Here is a 9437-nt window from a genome sequence, read left to right on the forward strand (position 1 = left end):
CAAACATACTCAGGTGCATAATTACTAATTTAGATATGTTTTGACATAAATATGCTGAAATATTATACATATAGACACCAAGTGGTATTTCAAGAGGGCTTTGTTAATAATTACATAAATACATAACATACATACATATTATACTGTAATTATCTATCTATGTGTATATATATATATATATATATATATATATATATATATATATATATATATATATATATATATATATAAAAAATCACTTGACAAATTATCCGCCAGGTTGATCTGCAAAATTTGATCAATACTGTTTATCTGCATGATGCTAATGCCACCTAAATATTTATGGACATGGTTCCAGGCTGAGATCTGTTTACCACTTTTCAAATACAAGGCCTTCTGTGTTTTATTTGACACCTATTATACACCCTAACCCTAACCAAAATCTACCCTAACCCTAACCCTAACAGACATGTTCTTTAACATGTAACCACTAATAAACCTCATAGGTTCATGTAGGTTCCTTAACTGTTCTTGGACAGAACATAAGAGATAAAAATATTTACCAAGGGTAGAACCTTTTTTATATGTAGCAGTTCTCAGAACAAGCTAAAGGTTCAATTCCCATTAAAGTGTTTTCCTAGAAAGAGCCATTTAAAGACCTTACTTTTTCAGACTGCGACAACAGGTCTGAAAGGGTTAAAGTTGAGTACTACTTTGCATTAAACACACTAAAATAATTTGTCCAATGCAATTTCTAATGCATTCAATTAGGACTATAAAGGACTTGCAGAACCTACAGTTCATATTGGAAAATGAACAAGACCAAGACCTCCAGCAGGCAACAGACCTGTATAACACGCTTGCGATTCTTGTTTAAGGCCCAAAGTCTGCCATAAACAAGAAGCATTTGCTATAAATCTCGTGCACTGCAATAAAAGCACACTGTGATTCTGATCTATTTGGCTGTCACACTGCACGAGGGCTGTCCACACAGCTTCCAAAGATCACCAACAAATCTAAACATGTGTAGGAGTTGATGACTGATTTTTACAAGCTGGCTCTGATAATGGAGTAAAATAGGCGTCCCAAAGACATGGAAAATGTGATGACAAGCTACATGAGATACAATGACATGATATGAATCACAGCCCTGACAACAGCAATAATCCACCCATGCCAGTGAAATGCCAGTAAAAGGTCAGTATAAGCATTGCTGTGACTCTTGTAAGAACATTTTATGTGTCTACAAGTGCTTAACATACTGAGATGTTAAGTTGAGATGAGAGTGTTGAGATCAGGTGTTGGGAACCCTTTATTAGGTTTGGATGCCTTGCAGATACTCACTTTGTCTCACATTCAACTACATATCTATTATCAGCCTTCATTTTACTGCCCTAATCCTAACCGAGGCCCTATCCCTAACCCTAATCCCAACCCAAGATCTTATTCTGACTTTAGCCTTGGTCCTAACCCCAACACTCGAGTTCTAATTCTAACCTTAATGCTCCTGAGAATCATCGGTTTCAACTAGGATTGTCCCGATCCAGCCCCCTCTCCAAACCAAGAACCTTAGAGCTGAGTTCTGGCTGATACTGACAAGGGCAGTGGTGTCTTGGTGGTTAAAGCTCTGGGTCGTTGATCAAATGGTTGGGGGTTCAATACCCATGCAATAACTAAGCTACCACTGTTGGGCTGTACTGGCTGATACTGACAAGGGCAGTGGTGTCTTGGTGATTAGCACTCTGGGTCGTTGATCACATGGTTGGGGGTTCAATACCCATGCAATAACTAAGCTACCACTGTTGGGCTGTACTGGCTCATACTGACAAGGGCAGTGGTGTCTTGGTAGTTAAAGCTCTAAGACATGGATCACATGGTTGGGGGTTCAATACCCATGCAATACCTAAGCTGCCACTCTTGGGCTGTACTGGCTCCTACTGACAAGGGCAGTGGTGTCTTGGTGGTTAAAGCTCTGGGTCGTTGATCACATGGTTGGGGGTTCAATACCCATGCAATCCCTAAGCTGCCACTGTTGGGCTGTGTTGGCTCATACCGACAAGGGCAGTGGTGTCTTAGTTGGTAGAGTGCTGGGTTATTGATCATATGGCTGTAGGTTCAAGTGTGCTAAGCTGCCATTGTTGGGCTTTTTAGCAAGGCCTACTTTATTTTTGACCGTTTTATAAGGTATGTATAATATTATACAGTCTGAAATCAAGGACTTTTGCAGTGTTTATGTGAAATAAGCATCTGTTAAATGCTAAAAGCTGTTTCTGCATGCTTTCGCTCTTGAACTAGTTGTGACTCATGAAAGAAAAAGACTGCAGGTGTGTAATTTCAACATGGTTTTAGCAGCGTGTCGCTCGCTTCGCTTATGGCAGAAGTGCTAATTAAAAGTGGTAGGTGCGCTAGAGGTAAATGGCAGAAAACAAGACTGACATGCCTTCACACTACGAGTGTAAAGGACAGAAATGTAAAGATAATAAGGTTTTTTATTTAGTATTTATTATTATTTTAATTAAGTCATTAATTTTGACATATAGATTGCTAACAAAGCTTCTAATCTGGTCAGTAAGTGTTTATTAGCTCAGTAAAACTCTAATATTAGAATAATCACTAATAATAACACTCCTACATAAAGTGGTGGAGGTTCTCCATCACTGTGTTCATCATGAGAACATCTTTAAAGTTCTCCTCATGGAGTCTAGTGTTATTTAGAGTTCAACACCTCAGATCAACACCTGGTTTGGTAGTAAATCAGGGCTTAATGATGGTAAATCAGGTGAGCTGCTGCTGCTGCTGATGGAGTTGAACACATATATACATCCACAAGCTCTGTTCTTCAGACTAGCTCACAAGATCTTACATAATTTCTTCAGAATGAGAAGCTCTTGTTTCTCCTTTTTACTGGATGCACCTGCATCTGTTCAACACACACTATTTTGACAAAAGTATTAGGACACCTGCTCATTCATTGTTTTCTTTGAAAAAAGGGTATTAAAGAGTTGATCCTGCTTTTGTTGGAGTAAATGTCTCTCAAATGAGGATTTGATCGCATTTAGCGACTAGAGTGTTACTGAGGCCAGGATGTTGAATGATCCAGAGAGTCCTATTCTATTGGCAGTACTTCTCTACAGCGACTAGACGAGCTATGTGTGTGCATTTGTGCATTTACACACACACACACACACTCACACACACACGTATATATGTATAAACTGATAGTCCCCTTGTTTCTTCATTGGGCTTTATAAACAGCACAAGTGCACCCCCTAATGGTTATCTCAATTACTGGAACGCTGTACTATGTTTAGGCCAGCTGGAGAATTTCTTTTGAACTGCTAAACTGTGACTCTTCACATTACTTCCTTCACAGTTATTACCTCTAAAGTCTTAGCGCCCTTCTGTTTCTCTCTCTCTCTCTCTATTGTCTTATATGCAAATGACAGTGTTGGCTTGGCATCAATGGGTACAATGGTATGCACCCCACAGACAGGTTTAATAACAACAAATGGAAATCCAGCCAGAATTCTTTGAGATAAAAAAGTGAAAGTTTGTTAAATGCTTTTGAGTTCCACCACTGGTACGAGTTTAGAAGATCACTCTTGCTTTCTAGAAATGGACCTCAAAACTCCAGGGCCAGTTTCCTAGTGTCTTAGACTACAGAGTATTCTGGATGGTGGTTCTCCATTCAAAGTACAATTTTGTACTTTGACTAGGGTTTAATTCAAGTCTGGGAAATCAGTCAAACAAGGTTTAGGGTTCTAGACTAGGTTCAGGATTAATCTTGGGCTGTAGAGCTGTGGAACTGTGTTATCAGGGGTGATAACACAAAGCTTCATCCAATACCTTTGGGATGAGCTGAAGTACCAGAACTAATGATCCAAAATCGGTACCTGATCTTTCTCAGCTGAATGCAATCAAATCCTCACAGCAATGTTTCAATATCTAGTGTAAAGACATTCCAGCAGACTAGTAACTGCTGGGCTCAAGCTCCATATTAATACACTTGATTTCAGAAGAAGGTTTGGATGAGCAGGTGCCTGAACACAAAGCTGAAGATCTCTACTCTTGAACTAACACTAAAACCTTCAGCCAAAGGTGTTCATTAGAATACCAATGATTTCTCTCCTGACCTATTAAAGCCTGCATGACTAACCCAGCAACACAATGCAAGAGGTGAGGCATGAAAAACAGCATTCCGAAAGTGTATGACCTCTCTGCGGCTTTCCATTATAGGTCATTCAGGCAGATGCTGAGGTGCTGAAGCACCTAACATTTCAAGAAGGTCATGTCCTGCTATCAACATCCTCTTCCCAGCTGCTTCTGTCCGTTCCTTATCAGCTGCAGGACAGTATATGATACCCAGCTTTGTGCTGTATGATCCCACTGTAATAAAAACCTCCCTGACTGTCTGTAATAAAGACATACTGTGGGATGAGAGCACCTGCAAACACAAGGAGATGGTGTTTGACCACGTGTTTGGGTCAACGAAGTCCCTGCCACTCCTAAAACGAGCCTTCAAGCCTTGCTGTTAAAGCAGGTGTGGAAGCAAAAGGTCATGAAACTCAGTGCTGTGGGGTTGGTCTAAAGCATGCAAACTATTTCAGGCAGCTGGTAAAAGGACAGGTTAGCACAATACCATTCGCAACCTGGTGAACAAACAAACAGACTGAGACCACTGGAGCAGGTGGTCCACAAGTCCAGTAAGTGGTGAGGTGGGACCCCAAGTGCATCAATGAGAGCCTTGGGCTTCCATGAACCAATAAAAAATATATAAATATTAATAAATATAATCCCATAGACCTCTGAAAGAGTCCTGTAAGTTGTGAGGTGGGGGCTTCATGAGCATCAGTGAGAGCCTTGAGCACCCATGACCCTTGTTGTTCTTCCTTGGAGCACTTTTGGTAGGTACTGACCACTGCGTACCAAGAAACACCCCACAACACTGCCAGGAATGCCTGATGTTTTGGAGATGCTCTGACCCTCCCGTCATTTAGGCACCCTAGACACATTGATTATCTGCTTCCAGTGGCATCCGTCAAGGGGTGGTATATACACATTAGGCAGTGAGTTATTTAGTGTATATATTCAGTGTAACAGCTGATGTGCCACGTTTATTTAAGGTTTTTGCTCACTGTGAGCCAATGCATGATATTCTGACCATTAAAAAGCCATCATGCTCACAATAACTGACCTAGTTCATTTATAGTGCCTGTTATGAGCGAACCGTGATATGGAGAATGCCAATACGTCCAATTTACCCTGGCCTACCCAATTTCACACATGCTTCCTAGGATACGGCAAATTACTTATCTAATTGTCCATAAAGCAGTCCCCTCGCTGTGGACAGAACAACAGAAAGGCATGAGCAACCTGACCGGTAGCATATCTAGCCACCTCTGGCTGTGCTTGAGTAGCCGATGTTTCATCGGCCAGAAGCAGTGTTATGAGAGCTTGCTTGTGTATAAACACAAACCTGCATAAAACCAGTTCTAGTTCATGTCAAGGCTGTCATTTCCTTTCTGCTGTCACCAGTGAACAAAGAAGTCTCAATACGCAAGGCATTCACTGTCTCTTTTGTGTGGTGGAGGCCTAGAGCAGTGTCAGGCCTATCAGTGTCGGACGTGATGTAGGCCTACAGCAGGGTAGACCCATCAACACTTCACAGGCTCCTTTATAACACAGCATGAACCAAACACAGCATGAACCAGGAGCTCTGGCCTACAGTCCTGTATGGTGTCATGTTTCCTGCTCTGCCTGTCTGAAAGACAAATGGACAGTAAGCTTACACTTACTGTAATTTGAATTCTACGACTACTTACTGCAGTTATTGTACTGTCGTATGTCTGCAGGGTTTAACAAATTATCACATTAAAATGTATCTCTTTATATATCTGTATTTATTAATATCATAATAATATTAATATAATATCTTCAATTAGATATTCTAGGTAGAATCTTTGTAAATGCTTACCTTGCATTTAACTTACGTTCATGTAAACGTCTATTAAATAGACCTTAATTTTTGCCTGACCCCAAAGCCTCATCTTAGTCCTGAACCCTGCATCTTTCCCTAACCTCTAACCCTAGACCAAACCCTAGCATTAATACTGCTAAGAATCAAAGCCCCAAAGCCTAACCTTAGTCCTGAACTTGATCTCAACCCTGCATCTTGTCCTAACCCCTCACCCTGTTTCCAAACCCAACCCTGGTCCTAATCCAAACACTACCACCGCTTAGAGAGTCTGCTGAGTTTCAACAGGTTTGCATATGAAAGTGAATAAAGCAAATGTCAAGTATGCTCACTGTCAAAAACTTGGCAAGTGATCTTCAAAGCTGTTGCTGCTGTCCCGCCTTGGCATTTTTACCGTAGGTAATGTTTTGGAAAGTAGCTCTAGGGTATCTTCAGTCTGATTGTAGTCACCAAGGAACATTTTCGGACTGGACAGCAAAGCCTGTAAGCCACTGCTCTGGATAAGGCTGTCAGCTAAATGCAGTCAGTGTAAATGTAAATGTTAAGATCTAACACAATAGATTCCATTGGTGAAGAGATCAAACACTAGATCAAACAAATGTTAATGCCTTTAAAAGAAGACCAGGCCCACTTGTTTTTGAAGCCTCTATATCTGAGAAACTAATGAAAGTACAAGCCTAATATTTTACAGACGGGGGTTCTTCAAGGGGGTTTCTTTACTACATAGATACCACAACTCAAAGAACCATTTCAATGCTTAATTGTTGAAGAACCAGTTTACATAGATACAAAAATTAGATAGTTCTTCATAGAACCTTTTAAAAAGTGTGTAATAACTAAAGGATTGGGAGACAGACCATGCTTAAACCCCTCCTGTCCATCCCACCATGTCCCACCACCTCTGCCTACTAGTTCAACTTATCTCAGCCTCTGTTCAGCAAAAGGGCAGGGGGGTAGAGGGTCTAGCTTCAGGTTTGATCAGCTTGAAGATGCTCAGAACTCAACAAAATTTTCTTAAATTCCCTCACCTTTCCTCAGAGCAAAGCGAGCGTGGTCCGCACTTTGCAACACACTCCTTAGATGGTCAGTGAGGAGAGATTTGAAGATTTCACAATGACTGACATTCTGTAAAAGCCTCAATCAGGAATCTCAGCTGACCGACTACAGATTTGTTGCAAAGATGTGTTAAGAAAAAAACACTCTCTTAGAATGTAAAAAATGTGGTAAAAAAAAAAAAAAAACATCAATCAGCCATAACATTAAAACCAAGCTGATTATCTGGTTCCAATGGCACCTGTCTAGGGGTGGGATCTACATACTAGGTAGGAAGTGAACAGCCAGTTTTTAAAGGTGATGAAGGTGTTGAAAGCAGGACAAATCTGAGACACTTTAACAAGAACCAGACTGTGATGGCTAGATGATTGGCAGGTCTTGTTGAACGTGCCTGGTATGTAGAGGTCAGTAGACACCAAAAGTGCCTTAAGGAAGGACAACAAGTAAACTACATTCGTTAGATTCTTTACATTCAGACATATAACACTACACACACACACACACACACACACACACACACACAAAACATACTGGCATAGCACACAATCTGCCAAGTTACATATAAGACTGGAATGAGGTGTGGCTTTCAAGAGTACCATAGTTTAGATGTTTAACATTTGGCTGACGAGAAGTTCATTAGAAGATGACTTTTGTATGCCTAGACAGGTGTTCAATCACCTGTTTGATTAAATCATACACAGCACCTAAATGAAGCCACTAAGGTTTTTGGATGTCCAGAAACTATTATTAGCTAAAATGAGTCCTGTTGACATTGATTGTGGAGAAAAATCAAAGCCAATTAGATTCAAGTAAGCAAATATCAATTCGTCAGTGCATTGAAAGGTTAGTTTGGATGGAGGAGGAGCTTCAAGCATGGTCCTTCTCTCAAACATCAGCTATTTCAACTCTTTCAACTTCATAAAAGTCCGTAATTTCAGTGACACACTAATGGATGGGATTCCAAGAAGGTGTATCCTCTAGTATGAGTTATCTGTTATACTTTGAACCAGTGGTTTAATATTGGTCAATCCCAGGAATGCAGTGGTGCCTCTCCCATTCATATAAAACATTAAACCCATTCATACAGATATGTGCATTATTGCTGGGTGAGGCACAATGGATGCTAAAATGAGTGAATGCAACATAAGACACAGCTAAAGGATAATTCATGTTATAATATATACTATATTATAATCTAATATAATTTATATATAGTAGGCAGGGAGTGAATAGTCAGTTCTTGATGTGCTGTGATGTGTTGGAAGCAGAATCTGAGACACTTTGACAAGAGCCAAATTGTGATTGCTAGACGACTGAAGGGTCAGAAAGTGCTCCAAGGAAGGACAGCATCCCTTGCAACAGGGTCATGAGCGCCAAAGGTTCATGGATGCTCATGGAGGCCCAGTCTCACAATTTGCAGGACTTAAAGGATCTGCTGCTAACATCTTAGTGCCAGATACCACAGGACACCTTCAGGAGTCATGTTGTGGTTTTACTAATTCATTAGAGGGCTTTAAACGCCAAGACTGCTGGACTGTCCTAACCCAGCTCAAGGCAAGAAGTGCTCATTATTGGCCCTCTATCAGCAAGCTTTGCTCATTCAGCTGCTTAGTGTGGCTCAATTAAGCTTTGTAAACCCTGGGAATCCTTATTCAGGTCAGACAGAGAGAAATGTGACCTCAGGTCAGTCCCTCAACCTCAGACTTTCAGGCCAGAACACAGGCCCTAATGGGACCATGCATGTCTCTGAAGGACACTGAGACTTGACCACAATGGTCGGAAAGAGAATCTGTGTAGAAACTTGAAATGAGAGGATGGAAAGGGGGGCAGAGTGTGTACGATCAGGGGGAGAAAGGTATAGAAAGGCAGGGGAGACCTGAGGCAGAGGGATGTTAAAGGCTGAAACATGAGCTGCTGAATGAAAGGCTTCATTCTCAGGCAACGTGATGCTTTTGAGCATATAGGTCACAAAGCAGCAAAGCAAATTCTTTCTCACTATCAGCTTTCTAAGCATATACCCAACATATTAAAGGCTACTTTACACCAGACGTGTCACGTGGATGTGTCTGGGACTGCTGCAAATCCAGTCTATTCAGTGTATTTGCACATATAACTCTAAATCACTCAAAAAGAATCAAATGAATCACAAATATGTTCCGAGATTAACACTTACAGGCCTTCTGATGTGTAGTTGTGGTCGGAGTGGTGATCGTCTTCCTTCTCACTGTTGGCAAGGCCAAACTCCTTGGCGTAAACAATGACTCCTGAGGCAGGCGTGCTTCTCTCTGTCACAGTCCTGGACGTTTCTATGGTGCTTTCAGCTTCTGCCTCTGAACGGAGGCTCAGATGGCTGAAGCCTGTGTTGTGCTGGTGTTGCCTACCAGCACCGACTTTACCTTTGCCTTTTCCACTGTCTGTGTCCTGGGCTTCG

The sequence above is a fragment of the Salminus brasiliensis genome, chromosome 12 (genome assembly GCF_030463535.1).
Source record: "Salminus brasiliensis chromosome 12, fSalBra1.hap2, whole genome shotgun sequence".
Lineage (NCBI taxonomy): Eukaryota > Metazoa > Chordata > Actinopteri > Characiformes > Bryconidae > Salminus > Salminus brasiliensis.